Consider the following 15533-nt stretch of genomic DNA (forward strand, 5'->3'; position numbering starts at 1 on the left):
TCCAATCCTTTCTTACCAACACTGGTTATTTTCTATTCTTTTGATAGTAGCCATTCTAACAGGTGTGCGGTGATCTCTCATTGTGGTTTTGACTTGCATTTCCCTAGAGCCTGTATTTTTAAACACCAAGCTTGGTCTCCTTGCAGAGAGGACGCTCAATGTTCCTTGTCCTCAGGGTGCTCACTGGATGGATCTACTGATCTGTGTGGAAGGGAAGTAGGCGAAGGGCCATGGGAGGAAGGGTGAAGAGCACGGAGGTACACGTGGAGGATCGAGAGGGGTCTCTGGAAGGTGGGGTGACTTGCTGAGACCTCATATCCTCGCGCTAGGCTCTCGGCCAGTGGGGCACCGTGGTTACATTCACCCACTGTGTTAATGAGTGTCTGTCTCCTGGGAGAGGAAAAGGGGCTCCTGCCCAAGGCAGCAAGCCACACTTCCAGGGGGCAGACCCCTGAGAAAAAGCAGGAAGCAACTGAAAGTGAGCTCCTGTGTCAGTTGCAAAATGTTCCCTTTCCAGAAGTGATGGTGAATTATGGAGTTACCCTGAGGCGGGGATACGGGAGTCTGCGTGGAAGGGTGGCTGCCAGCTGTAACCGGCTTGTAATTGGGACAAGAGCCTGTATTACAGGCTTTAGTGACACCGCCCAGAGCAGCATGTCTCCGGCCCAGTATCTGAGCAGCGCCTGACAGTTGCCTGCCTGCCTTGCCTACCCTACAGGACTCTCCCCTGCAAACACAGAGCGGGGCTGAAAAGCCGGGTCTGTGCTACAGGACTCCTTCACCAAAAGCACTGTGTTTGTTTCCTAGGGTTCCTGGAACAAAGCACAACACACTGGGGGATGGAAAACAACAGACATTTATCCTCACAGTTCTGGAGGCCAAACATCCAAAATTGAGGTGTAGGCAGGGCCACGTTCCCTCCGAAAGTTCCAGGGTGGATCTGCTCTAGGCCTCCCTCTCAGCTTCTGGTGTTGCTGGCAACCTTTGTTTTTCCTTGATTTGTAGCCTCCTCCGTCCAACCACTGCCTCCTGTGCTCGTGTGGCCTTCTCTGTGTGTCTGTCTCTGTGTCTCTCTGTCTCTGCTCCTCTTCTTGTAAGGACCCAGTCATATTAGATTAGAGCCATCCCAATGTCTCAAGATGCTAAGCCTCAAGATGACTTAAATCAACTGCATCTGCAGAGGCCCAATTTCCAGATAAGGTCACAGTCACAGGTTCTAGGGGTGAGGACTTCAGCCTCACTCTTTAGGGGACACATTTCAACCCATCGCAGGGAACTTCACGGGGACACTGTGCCCACACTGGAGGAGGAGAGACTGAAACGCAGTCTCCCGGTGTTGGGAGGGGATGGGCTGGGTCTGCCGAGGAGGGAAGGGGACGCAGGCAGCACGGCTCTGATCAGACTCTTGTCTTCTGCGTGACAGGCTGGGAAACTAGCTTTGGAGATGCATCAGAGCATTCAAAAAACCTCAACGACAATAACAAAAATATTGCTTTGTGTTCTTTTATTCTACAAGTGACTTTTTAAATTTCTATTTTCTTACTTCTGTAACAGTAAAATAGCTTTGACATGAATGTAAACAAAGAAAAAGCACAGCTGACTTTCAGAAGACTGTAGGGGCATCTGAGAACTGAGCCATCTTCATTCAAATGTGACTTTCTGTAAACTCTGTGTGTGTGTGTGTGCACGCACCTGTTCTAGGGTTTATTTGTGGGGAGACCTAAGATGGTGGAGCCATATGGGGTGATGCTGCCTTGAGGGGTAAGTAGGTTTGAAAGGCAAGGGTGCAGTTCAGAGAGATGTGCTGAGCTGGGGGGCTTCTGGACAGCATCTCGAGGGAGAGAGGATGGGCAGACTGAAGCAGGGTGAACTGGTCTCCAACAGTGAACTTTTTTATCTGCCCCAAGAGACTCAAGAAGCCTCCTTGGAGTTGTGGTGGGACATGGCATGTGATCACATCATGGCAGATGCCTTCCGGGAAGGAAGTGATTCCAAAAGGCTGGTGGAGACCTTCACCCTGCCTTAGGGTGGGGGAAACAAACTATTCTGCCTTAATGGTTTTTAGTTAACCAGAGACAAGCCTGTATTTCACAACCAGAGGTGACTACTCTGTTGCAAGGGGGTGACATGCTACCCTTTCCTGGGAGCAGTAATTTGGGGAAAAGTCTTCAGAGTGCTGTGCTGTGGCCTCAGGTGATGGAGAAGCAGGGGTCTCAAAGGAGGCGGCTCTGGGGGTCCTCACGACAAATCGTTCCTGTCAGATGGAGCTTGAAAGAAGGTTTTTAGGAAACACTTTCTCAACTCCCCGACAGAGAACAGAGCTTTGGGCTAGGATGTGGTCAGCCTCGTGGCAGGTACGTTCTTGGTCAATACCAGGACCTGGAGTTCCGTCATAGGCTTATGTAACGTCATTACCTAACGTCATTAGGGGTATGGCAAGTGGATTCTGCTTCAGGCTCTCTAGATGCAAGACCTGGGCTCCCCTACCAGAGCTCCTTTCCTTTGCTGGGCTTTCTCTGCTCAGGGTTTCCCTGGAGGGCTTTCAGGGCCCCTGAGACTCTGCTCTGTGGCCCAGCTTCCTCCAGAAGGGCGGTATTTTGATGGATACGGCTCTCTCTGAGTAGCTGGTCCTCGGATCCTCTTCTCTGGGACGACGGCTCGCGTGTCCACAGCATGCTCGCACTCCCCATGCTGACTGGTCCTCGCTGCGCGTCCGCCCAAGCCCAGGCTGGCTGACGACCTGGACTACGGATACCTCCTCCCATGAGGTCTGGCCTCCAGCTTCTCCCGCTTTCCAGTGTATCCTCCAACGGGTAGAGTGGTCTTGCTTTCAGCTTGCTATGCCCCAGCCTAGAAACTTTCAATCACTTCCTACAACTTAAACACGTCTCCACTCGCATATCCAAATTCAGGTGCAGCGTCTTAGTCGGCTGGGCTGCGGGTGCATCCTCTGTGGGTTGGGAGCTTCCCCGTCACCCGGCCAGCACTCAGTAAATATTTGGGATTTTAATTCAAAGCCCTCTGCAGTTGGCCCCAACCAACCTTTTTAACTTAACTTTCCAAACCTCCTGGATACAAACCCTCCCCAACCCCAACTGATTTTGCTCTTTCCCGCCGGGCTTGCGCAGCCTTTCCCCTCCTTGCCTCCCTTGGTTTCTCTATCACGAAGTTCCCACCCACTCGACTTCCCTTTTATTTATCTATCTATCTATCTATCTATCTATCTATCTATCTATCTATCTATTTTCTTTTTTAAAAAATTATTTATTTTCTTATTTATTTTACAGCGGAAAGTAACACAACATTGTAAATCAACTATACTTCAACTCATTTTATTTTTAATTTTTATTGGAGTATAGTTGATTTACAACGTTGTGTTACCTTCTACTATACAGCAAAGTGAATCAGTTATACGTATACATATATCCAATTTTTTAGAGTCTTTCCCCATATAGGTTCGATTTCCCTTTTATTTTTTTTTTCTTCAGATCTTTATTGGGGTATAATTGCTTTACAATGTTGTGCCAGTTTCCACTGTACAACAGTGAATCAGCTGTATTTATACATATATCCCCATATCCCCTCCCTCTTGAACCTCCTTCACACTCCCCTCCTCCCCATCCCGCCCCTCTAGGTCATCACCAAGCATCAAGTTGATCTCCCTGTGCTATGCAGCAGCTTCCCACTAGCTATCTACTTTACATTTGGTAGTGCATATATGTCAATGCTACGCTTTCACTTTGTCCCAGCTTCCCCTTCAGCCACTACTGTGTCCTCAAGTCCATTCTCTATGTCTGCATCTTTATTCTTGCCCTGACACTAGGTTCATCAGTACCAATTTTTAAGATTCCATATATATGCATTAGCATATGGTATTTTTTTTTCCCTCTTTCTGACCTACTTCACTCTGTATGACAGACTCTAGGTCCATCCACCTCACTACAAATAACTCAGTCTCATTCCTTTTTATGGCTGAGTCATATTCCATTGTATATATGTGCCACATCTTCTTTGACTTCCCTTTTAAATTCTACCTCTTCTTCAAGCCTGGATGGAGACCCCCTCATCAGGGTGCAGCCTCAGGGATCGCCTCCTTTAGGTACTCAAGGTCACATCTGATGCTATCTGCAGCACCGTGTTTCCAAATACCTAAAACTCACTGAGCGCTTAGTGTGACCTAGGCTCTTAGTTAATTCTCTGAAGTCCCCTTGGATTATCCTCTTTTCATGGGTAAGGAGACTGAGGTTTAGACCAGCTGAGCCCTTAGATGGTGAGGACCTCATCTCCCCAGGCTGACTGGGGGCAGCTCCAGGGCAGGCGTCTTGTTTACTGTGTGTATTCCTAGGACCTAGCTCACTGGGTGCTTGTTGAACTGTGTCGCTGGAAGAGGAGTCCACCCATCTCTCCCCTCCTGGGAGCCTCGGTGCTTAGAACCCACCTTTTCAGACTCATAGCTTCAGGCTAAGTCACTGCAACAGCCAAAGCACAAATCCTGAAGAGAGAATAAATATTCAGCGATCTATTTTCCCCTTGGCTTCCAGAATTCTTAAGGCTAAATTTACTGCTAAGGTGCAACTCTCGGAGTTAGATGTAAGGTGTATCTCACATACTTTACGTCTCCCCCATTTTAACAGCCAGTTGTAACATAAGACCTTTATTTATGGTTCCTCCAGATGCTCTATACCTACATCATCAGATGAGAAGACAGGCACACAGACTTAGAGGAGGAGAGAGCTCCACTTTGCAGAGGGGACAGGAAGGAAAAGCAAGAACATTAGTGTTGGAGGGGCCTGAGAATTTTCTAGACCAGTGGTACCTAAACTTCTGTGGATCACCAAGTAGGTTGGTAAGAAGTTTGAAACTCTCCCCAGAAAAATGTGCATAGAAACAACAGTTTGCATATAATTCCAGAGGGCACGTGGCCCTCCCGCCCTACCCCCACCCCAAGCCTTACAGAGTCTCTGAAGCTCTGAGGTGTTAAGCCTTCATCCTGCACATGTAAGAACAGAGGCCTGGGAAAGGAGAGAGTTCCCAGTGGGACTGAGGGCGGGAGGGAAGGAAAGATGGAAACCACGGTGTTGCCAGGGCAGGCCCTGCTGGCAGGTGTCCGGTTCTCCTTGTGATCCTGGGCCTGGGCTGCCCCCACCCCATGAGGAGCCTAAAGGCAATTTGGGAACTGCTCTGGGGCCAGAGGCGACACCCCCCCCCACCCCAGCTCTGCAACCCCCTTCCTGTTCAGCAGGCTTAGGAGGGTGGGGTATTCACACCCACAGCTAAGTGGGCTGAGGGGCTGGGACCAGATCAGGAGTCGTAATTAGCCAAAGGACCCCCCCCACACACCCTCGCCTCTGGGCTGAAGCTCCCCACCACCACCTGGCTGGGCCTGGAGGCTGGAGTACAGCTCTGGAAGGGCATACCTGGGTTGGAACCAGGAAGCCCATGGCCTCCCTGCCCGTGGGTGACCCCCTCCACGTGAACGGTCTGATTGGGGCTTTTCATTTTGCAGCTGCAGCTGCAGGCACACCCCTCTGTCTTATCTGGCTTTGTTGTGCTTTGTTTCAGGAAGGAAGCAAAGCAGTGATCACCCACCCCTCGCCCCCACTTCTATTCTCAGTCAAGGTCACACGCTTCTCCTCTCCTCCTGGGGCCAGTGCTAGTCACCACCCGTCAGGGTTTAGAGAACAATCTTTTGAGCTTTCAACAGCCCTGTGAAATCCGTTGTTTGGGGAACCATTGCTGAGCGGGACAGGGGAGAGGCCCAGAAACTCTAATTGTCTATTTGAAGTCGAGTAGGGACTTGAGAATACCTGGGAAAAATCAAGCACCTATCCAGTGTCACCGTGGGAACTGCCTTTGGCAAATGTAACTGGTTCATTAAATGAGCTGGACTGGGTGGGTGACGCGCTGGAAGCAACTTTATTTTTTCTTCCATCATCACATTCAAACCCATTCTGTCAGACCTGCCTCCTCCACTGGACCAGACTTCCACTGTTGTGTGACCATCACCCTGACACCAAGTGACTAAAAACCACCACCACGCGCGCACTCACAGTTCTGCGAGTTAGCAGTTTGGGCCCCGCCCCGATGACAGGTTTTTGGCCGACCCCACCCGGGGTCCTTCATGCCGTTGCTGCCGTCTTGTGGCTTTGGGGCTCGATGGGGCCTGGATGGTCCCAGTTGGCCCCGTTCACATGTGGTGGTTGGTGCCGGCTGGTGGCTGTTCCCCCACTCCTGCTCCAGCTTTCCTGCTGCGTTATTCTCGTGTCACGTGCAACTGGCCTCTCCTCAGCCTTCACGTTTACAAGTTCCCGCTGTCACCGTCAATCAGATGACTGACTGACTTTCTCAATTCCAAATTCCTAGAGGGGAACACTGGACGGGCTAAGTTCAAGTCAAGTTTACAGGTTTGATCAGCCGTGACCAGGAGGATGGGGTCACGTGGTTGTAATATGAGTGTCATGCTCTGGGAGAAATGGAAATTCCCAGGGAGAGGGGTGGCCACGGGCTCCCAGGCTGGACAGACAAGCCCAAGAGGCGTCTGTCTGCTGTGGTGGGCGCTGTAACCAGAATCAGCCCATGTCAGCTCTTATACTGACAGTTCCTACAGGACCATCAGGCTGATTAACTCCGAAATCATTGGTGGTTACTTAGAAGCTGCATCAGCAGAGCGGTAGGGACAAAAAGTAGATTGCGAGGGGATGAAGGAAAGTTGAAGTCAGGAAGCAGGGGGGAGATGTACAGGCTGCTTGGAATAGACGTCTGTTTTCTACTCATCCACCACAGCTGTCCTTCTGGGAAAAGCTTCCCTGTTATTCTTCCTGCTTCCCCAGTGTGGCCAGGTGGAACTGCCACGTGCTCACATGGTCCTGCCCTCCATACCGGCCGATTGTCCAGGTGAGACCACAACCCCAGAGGGACCAGTTGGAGCCCTTTGCAGGGCACCAAACTTTGCATCAGAGAGTGTGTGAGTCAGACCCTCCCAGGGAGCAAAGGCCATACTTGTCAAACTTGGGAGCTTTTATAGGCCATTATTTCGTGTCATGTGCACAAGGCTGGTCTTCAGTGAAGGAGGATGGAGCTGACCACAGAGAAAAGCAGGAATGAGAGATGGAGAGAATCTTGGCATCAGATGAACCATAGATTCTTGACATTCCCGAGGCCAAACTGCATTCCTGGCTTTCTGTGGCAGCCGTGGAGATGCAGCGCTTGGGTTTCCCTTCCAGACCAGCTCCATTCCACTGTGGGTGAGCAGGGCAGGGGCAGCCTGCAGCTGTCGGTGTCTTCAGAATCCACCTCAGCTTTGTGAGCTGAGTCTAGGCTCTCCCCAGGAAGTCCCAGCCAACTGGAGTGTGGCCGGGAGCTCAGGCCTGTCCATTCCTGCCCATCATGGATCTTTGCTCTGGAGCGCCTGTGAGTCGGCCAAGACTCTGTGCATCGAGGTCTGAAGTCCCAGCCACACAATTCTGCCTCCCCCCACTTCCCTTTCCGAGGTGTCAGATCCACATTGTGCCCAACACTGTCATCCATTTTTTATCTTTCACAGGAATTACCTCCCAATACATCTCTTACCCCCACCTCTACCTGCTTCAGAAGGGCCCATCTGACACCTCCTCCCATGAATTCAATGAGCTGATACGTTTCCCTTTTCATCTTGGTTAGTTGAGTTGGGCTTCTGACCTTGCAATCAAAAGAACCCTGACCTTCTATTCTTGGCTTATACAAATAGTATTAAACACATGAAGTAGGTCCCCCAGCCCCTTGCCCAGAACTCCTTCCCTTCCTGGAATCCCTTATTCTTCTCCCACCAGCAGAGGACCCAGCTGGCCTGCTTTCCCGTTGAAAGAACAGCTCTCATGGCCCCGGACTTGTCCCCCCAGAGCTCTGCCCCCTCAGCAGAGGGTCCGTTCTTGTGATGTTCAGTGGAAGATAAAAGCAGGATTCATGGGAAAAAAATCCACTCCCTTCTCCTCCTAGCCACTGATTCTCAGAAGATGAAGGCTTGCCCCTCCCCATTCCTCCAGGTGAAACAGCAGTGGAGGGGCCTAAGATCCCTGCTCAATGGGAGCCCAGTTCAACGCAGGCCTCCAAGGGGGTGGCAGAGTCTGTCACTTGCAAGTTTCCAGCTGGGGTCAAGGTTATTAACACCCCACCTTGCCCAACATCCAGGTGGTAACCATCCCGGGTGATGCCACTGTTCCAAGCATCATTGTATTCCTGACTGCTAAAGGAAAAGGACATGGCAGCAGTGGGCCCTGCAAGGTCATCTTCATCAGCCTGCCTTCCAGAATCATCCTCCAGACCAAACCAGCCATGATGCCGCAAGGGCAGAAGTGATAACTGAGGCCCTGAGGCCAATGCCTGCAGCTAGGGATGCAACTCTTCCTCGACCACCTGGAGCCATTTCCAGGCAAATATGGGAGCGCTGTGCTGCTAAGGCATCCTTCCCTCTAGACTTGGAAAGATGAGTTCTGATGGGCTGGGCTCCAGCAGCATCGAGCAAGGAATGGAAGCGAAGGAGCAACTTCCCCGGAGTGGGGCCTGTGAAGGAAGAGGAGACCCCTGGCAGGACTGTGACAGGAGGACTCTGCACTCTTACATGGATGTGATTCAATGTGCCTCCAGTATGACGGCAAAGAGAGGACCCCGAGGGGAGCTTGCCTGGCACCAACGCAGCCCTTCCAGTCACCCAGCTCAGCAGGCGACTCGCTGTTCTAAGCGTCCATTTCGTCTTGGCAAAATGGGGACAGAGTGACACTTCGCTGGACAAAGTGAAATAGTGCATAGTTGTGACGTGATGGGCGCGTTCTGGGTCTAAAATTAGCTACCGTTAACTGAAAAGCACATTAAGTCTTATTTTATTGGGTTGGCCAAATAGTTTGTTTGGTGAGTGAGTACGTAGTTTTAAAAAACTCTTGGTAAAAATGAAAACTATGTCTTTTATGTTTACTTAAAGCCAAACGAACTTTTTGGCCAACCCAACATAAAACTCATCCAGGGCAGGACTGTTCTCAAATCTTTCCAACCTAGGTCCTCACAGAGCAGCGTGGATAGTAAGTCCTCAGCGAGTGGTAGCCCTGTTGTTCTTCGCCCACTGGAGACAGGAGGTTTTCTTGATGGGGGTCGGCAGGGCCCCCAGGAGCCCGGGGGGGTGGGGGGGGCTGAGTCAGCAGATGCATAAGGCCTGGGCATGCGAGGGTAGGTTAGGGCACGTTCATCTTCTTGGGGTTCTGTGGCTGCTTCTTTGGGGAAGGGAGAGAGCATCTTTTGGGGGAGCAACTCGCAGAGCAGCGAGGGGGAGGTTGGGGATGACTGAGAGCTCTTGGCATGAGAGAAGTCCCCGCGGTAGGCAGAAACATCTGTGTGGAAAGCTGGATCAACTGGTCAGTGGGGGAAAGGGAGGGGCACCGGGTTGGTGATGGGAAAGAGCCGGGGCGGGTCACTGAGAGTGACAAGTAAATGCTGTGGCTGAAGGTCAGGCCAATGCCAAAGACACGCACCTGGAAAATACAGGTCCTAAATTAGAATGTGGGCTCAGCGAGGAATCATTATATCTCAACAGCAACACGGAATGACAAGGCCACCAAGTAAACAGCGTGACAGCGGGATGATTTTAGGGACTCTTGGAGACATTGTTAAAATGTCATTGTGATTACGTGTTTTTCCCCAGACTTGTGTAATATTGTTTCAAATCTTAAAATCCCTTCAAGTGGGTGCCAAAATTCTGTCTGAAAGCGTGCCTTAAACACAAAAAAGCCAAGAGCCCTGGTATGGTGGGTGAGACATTCCGGCTGTAAACCTGGCAGAGGGTGGTTTTTATTCTGAATCCACCACTTTCACTAGCTGTGTGACTGCAGGCAAGGCTTTCAGTCTCTCTGAGCCTCAGTTCCCTGTGTGGGGTTGGCTGGAGGATTAAATTAGGTAAAGTGCGTTGTGATGCCAGGCACATGGTAAGCACCTAATAATGTGAGATATTGTGGGGTATTTTTATATCTTCTGTACTGCCTTTTCCATATTTTCTATGACTTTTAAAAATTGTCAGAATGAGGCTAAATATACTAAAAGAAGATGAAGCTGGCTCTGCAGCTGTCTCAGTCATTCCCTGCTACGTGGTGGATAACCATACACTACATGGTTTAAAACAAGGCCATTATCGGACAGTTTCTGGGAGTCTGGAGTCTGGACACAATGCAACGGGGCCTTCTGCTCTGGGTCCCCAGTTCTGCAGTCAGGGTGTCAGCCCAGCTGCATTCCCACCCGAGGCACAGCCAGGAAGGATCCGCTGTGAACCCGCTCAGGCTGTCAGATGCGCGTCCTGTGGCTGCAGGGCTGGGGGCTGGGGCTCCCTGCTGGGTGTTGGGTGCAGGCCATCCTGGACCCTAGAGGTTGCCTGTGGTTCTTCTGCAAGTTGCCACGTTCACGTGGGCTTCCCAACATGACGCTGGCTTCATCAGGCCAGCCAACGGCCCCTCCCCAGCAGCACTGCTGTGTACCCGGGAGCCAGGTAAACGGCTACAGTAGAACCTCAGCACCTGAGAGTGTGTGAGTGTGAATGTGTGTGAGTGAGTGTGACGATGTGTCAGTTTGAATAGATGAGTGTATGTGAATGTGTGTGTGTGTGTGTGTGTAGACAGGCACATCCACCAGCTAGACTGTGAGGATGCTTGGGTCATAACTGGCTGCTTGTTTAGTTTTTTTGCACATGAACTTAAGCATCAGGGCGTTCTTGTTTGTCTTAAACACTAGCTTATAGGTGTCACCTTCGAGACTGCTGAGCAGAGCAGAGAGAGCCTCCTGTGTGATTGTTCCAGAATATTCTCTTCCACATACTGGGACGGCTCTATAGGCAGAGGTCACAGCAAATGTGGAGAGGCCCCAAGTGAAGAACCATGATAAGGAGAGAGTAAAGAGAATGGATGGATTTTAGGAGAAAAGTTGCCTGTTAGAAATAACGTGTAGGCTTTTGGGGGTGTAGCTCACGCTAGGGGCACTGACTGTAGGTCACAGAGTGCAAGGTCCAAGTTCATGTACCTTCTAAGTACTCTGACACTGTGATGTCCCTCTTGGCATAAGCATCTCTCCCTCTCTCTCTCTCCCCCGTCCCCTTGCCCCTGCCGTGCTGATAACACGAAGTCTGATCCCCACAGCAGACCTGCTTTCATTGAGCGCATGTCATGTAATAAGCTTGCAGTCAGGCTAGTCTGTCCACCTCGGAGACCGGCCTCTCCTTTCCTTGGGCCCTGGAGAGGTGGGTGAGAGAGCAAGGGAGCCCGAGGAAATGAGGGGTCCAACCCCACAGACCCAGGGCTGGAAACCGGCTCAGTGACGGTTCCAGAGCATCCCAGGAGCGGATGAAAGACAGCCGCCCACGTTACCCTGAGGGGCAGTCAGGTCTGAGAGCATTCAACTCAGCATCTCTAAGATACCGGAGAGCATCAAGAGCCCAAGTCCCACCTTTCGCTGCCGGGAGATTCCTTTTAATTCGCCTAAAATTTCCCTTTTCCTGCGTCAAGGGGGAGGCCCTCTGAGGGGTCACACCTGACCCAGCCCTGTGCCGGGCACCACGAGGGCGCCAGAGGATGACCGCCAAGTGCCGCCCATGCGTAAACAGTAGGTCACCTGACTGGCATGCAGGAGGGCTTGGAGGTGGCAGCTGAGGCTCCCTCCTGCCCCCGCACTGGCTGCAGGCCCAGAGGCTGCCACTTGCCCAGCTCACCGCACATGGCTGAGGATGCTGATGGGCTGGGTGGGGTCAGCGGCATGGGGGCTGGTAGCCAAGCCGTTGCCAGCTCCACCGTGGTCCAAGGCCGCCTCTGCTCTGGGGCTGCTTCAGGGCCCCTCTCCCTGGGATGTACCCTCTCTCCCTTCCTGGGGGCAGGGATATGGACAAAGACTCTGGACTCCTCACTGGGCCCCCTGCTGGGATTTCCATCCCTTTCCGCAGGGTCAGGGAGGAGACTCGATGTCCCACGTCCCCTCAGCCATGAGCCAGGTGCGCTTTGCAGGCTGGAAATCATAGTTCTTGGCAGACACCTCTCCTTCCCTCACATCTTCCCTGTACCTAGAGACCCTGAACCGCCTGACACAGTGAAACAATGGGAGGCATTCAGCATCCCCTCATCTTGATGAGAGCCTTGAACCTGAAGCCAGTCATAAAGAAACAATGAGTCAAATCCAGACAATGGGATGTTGTATAAGACAACTGCTCTCACCTATGAAGAACTGTCAATGTCCTTAAAATATTAAAAATAGAGTTACTATATGATCCAGCAATCCCACGCCTGGGCACATATCTGGAGAAAATTCTAATTCGAAAAGATATATGCACCCTAATGTCCATTGCAGCACTATTTACAATAGTCAAGACATGGTAGCAACCTAAATGTCCATCAACAGATGATTGTATAAAGACGATGTGCTATATATATACAATGGAATATTACCCAGCCATAAAAAGAAGGAAATGATGCCCTCTGCAGCAACATGGATGGACCTAGAGATTATCATACTCGGTGAAGTCAGAGAGAGAAAGACAAATATCATGATATCACTTATTTGTGGTATCTAAAAAAATGATACAAACGAACTTATTTGCAAAACAGAAACAGACTCACAGAGATGGAAAACTTATGGTTACCAAAGGGGAAGTGGTGGGAGAGGGATAAACTAGGAGTTTGGGATTAGCAGATACACATCACTATACATAAAATAGATAAACAACAAGGACCTACTGCATAGTATAGGAAACTATATTCAATATCTTGTAATAACCTACAATGGAAAAGAATCTGAAAAAAGAATATATATATATATAATGTGTACATATATATAAAAAACTGAATCACTTTGCTGTACACCTGAAATTAACACATTGTAAATCAACTCTACTTCATTAAAAACAAAAAAAGAATTAATATCATGGAAGAAAAAGGGTAGGGGCAGTCCTGGATTAAAGATGAGAGACGTGCTAGCCAAATGCAATGCCTGACGCATAGCTGAATCTTGAACAAAAATAAATTGTAAATCATTATTGGGACAATTGGGGAAATTTGCACATGGACTGCATTATTCAATGATATTATTATGTTAAGTTAAATTTCTTGGGATGTGTAGTAGCAGTATGATTATGTAGGAGATTATTCTTAGGATATATATGATGAAGTATTTGAGAGAGAAATGCCATGATGTCTGCAATATACTTACAAATGGTTCAGCAAAAAAGCAAAAATCTATCTATATATATAGAGAGAGAGGTAAAGCCACTGTGGCTAAATATTAACAACTGGTGAATTCCAGGTGAGGCATACAGGGATGTTGATAATACCATTCTCTCACATCTGTAGGCTTGAAATTAAAGGGAAACATATCAATTCCACTACATGATATACATTTGTACGTATATATTTGTACAGCTGACACAGATATGTCTTGTTAATACTAAATGTCATTCAGACTTTTCCTGTCCAGAGCCCTAAAAGACATACTTAGGGATCCTATTTGGGGGGACTTCAAAACAGGAAAAAAGCCTTGGGCACTGCAAGCCAAACACCAAACAGTGAACATATGTCCAAGTAAATGATGGTGCCTCCGCTGCATGGAATATTGTCCACGGATGAGAACTATAATGGGAGACAATCCACGTAGTCACATGGAAGCACTTAGGAGAGACTCACTTCTGGCTGCAGGAATCGTGGTGGAGGTATCAACTTTGGGCTTTGCTAATAAAATGGACTTTGCCAAGTAAAATGTGAAAATTGAGGAAGGGTATTTCTGGCAGGGGGAATAGCAAGGAAAAGTGCGTATGTGTGGGCTCAGGTATGTGTAAGGAGCCTGGCTGAAGTATAAGCTCTGTGAGAGAAGTCAGTGCCTGGTGAGATTGTTCAGCTCAGTCGAGGCCAGCCCATGGAAGGCTGTGGATGCCAGGGTAAGGCCTGAAACTTGATCCTGCCATCAGTGGGGAGTCTCTGAAGGATGCTGACCCCACCCTCCACCCCCAGCAAGGTGGCCGCAGCAAGCTCTGCTTTAGGGAGAGAAACCTGGCGACAATAAGACATGGGCTCACCCCACAACCAGGAACCACACACAGGATGACCTCATGCGCCGGATGGTGGAAGCTTTGACGGTCCTTCAAATTGTTTAGGAATAGGAGGGGCCAATGCCATGGCTTCTCAGCCTTCCTTTCAGCCCTTGGACCACACTGGTTGTGACTTTGATCTGTAATTGCTTTTCCTTCCCTGCAGATGGCGCCAAGGCCTTGGAACTGAAGCCCCTTCTACCAGATCCCAGCAATCGCCTCCTAAATGGGAATTCCAGAAACGCAGCCACTCTGCCCTGTTTTGACAAAGTGGTCCGCATGCAATCTGATGGACGGTGAGAAGCATCGCAGACTAAGGAGAGCCTCCTTTTCTGCTCACAACCGCCTGAAAGTCAATAAATAGGTGATAGAGTGATAGACACACAGACACCAATGCCAGGCCCCACTCCAAACCAATAGGATCTGTGTAAGTGGGCCCCGACCCAACCCGACCCGACCCCAATGTGTCCTCAGGGATGAAGGCTGCTGCTCTAGGGTGCTGTCCTTCGTCACCTTAAAGCCCAGATCACCACCAAGCCAGAAACATTTAGGGTGAAGAGGATGGACTCCTGGTATGGATACTGGGTAGGCACAGGTGCTCCAGGACTAGGAAAGCAGGTTCCTGACGTCTTTCCTGTAACAACACGTGGCCAGCCTGTTAACGGGGGGGAAACAGAAGCACAGCGCTGACCCCCAAGTGCCGATGGTATTAGCTCACAGTTTCAATTAGAACCCGAGGGTTCTATAAACTCCTGGAAAATTTCAACGAATCCATTCCAATACTCTCACTCTCTGGTGTCTCAAACCCAAATAAACGCATTATTCAGGTATTCAGTACGTGTTTATTGAATGCGTACTGTGTCCCTGACCCAGTGCTGGTGCAGAGGTACAGTATGTATCCGCCCTCATTCACAGAGCTTAGAGCTGGGAGTGGGGAGCAGACATTCAACAAATAACGTACAAATAAATGTTTCAGGTTAGTAGTTTTAAAAATAATCTTTTTTCTTCCTCCCTGAATTGCCTCAGACTTGAAGGTACAGGCTTCAGTGTGCTCTTGATCTGCATGTTTTAGGATCTCACTTTGTTCTGAAGCCAGGTTACCTAAGCTGCAAGCACAGCTCAGTCCCCTGGTGGCTGTGTGATCTTGAGCAAGTTTATTAACCTCTCTGTGCTTCAGTTTCATCATTTGTAAAATAAGAATGACATAATAATAGTATTAACAGCTACCTAAACTGTTGTCAGGAATGAGGAATGAAGGAACTCATAAAAAAGTGCTCAATAGTTTTCTTCATATAAATCTTTGTTGGATTTATTCCTAGATATTTGAATTTTTGTTAACATAATTTTTTTTTTAATTTTCTAACTGCCAGTTGTTGGTATATGCAAATACAACTTATTTTGATATATTGGCCTTTAGCCAGTTACCTTATAAACTCTCTCATTAATAGGTTATCTATAGATC

General features: G+C 49.5%; 1 pseudogene; it reads left to right on the forward strand.

Annotated features, from left to right (window-relative positions):
- Window positions 1-6860: 6860 nt before the first annotated feature.
- On the forward strand, window positions 6861-8752 carry LOC130851205 (forkhead box protein M1-like; annotated as a pseudogene).
- Window positions 8753-15533: the final 6781 nt, after the last annotated feature.

The sequence above is a fragment of the Hippopotamus amphibius genome, chromosome 4 (genome assembly GCF_030028045.1).
Source record: "Hippopotamus amphibius kiboko isolate mHipAmp2 chromosome 4, mHipAmp2.hap2, whole genome shotgun sequence".
In the NCBI taxonomy this organism is placed as follows: domain Eukaryota; kingdom Metazoa; phylum Chordata; class Mammalia; order Artiodactyla; family Hippopotamidae; genus Hippopotamus; species Hippopotamus amphibius.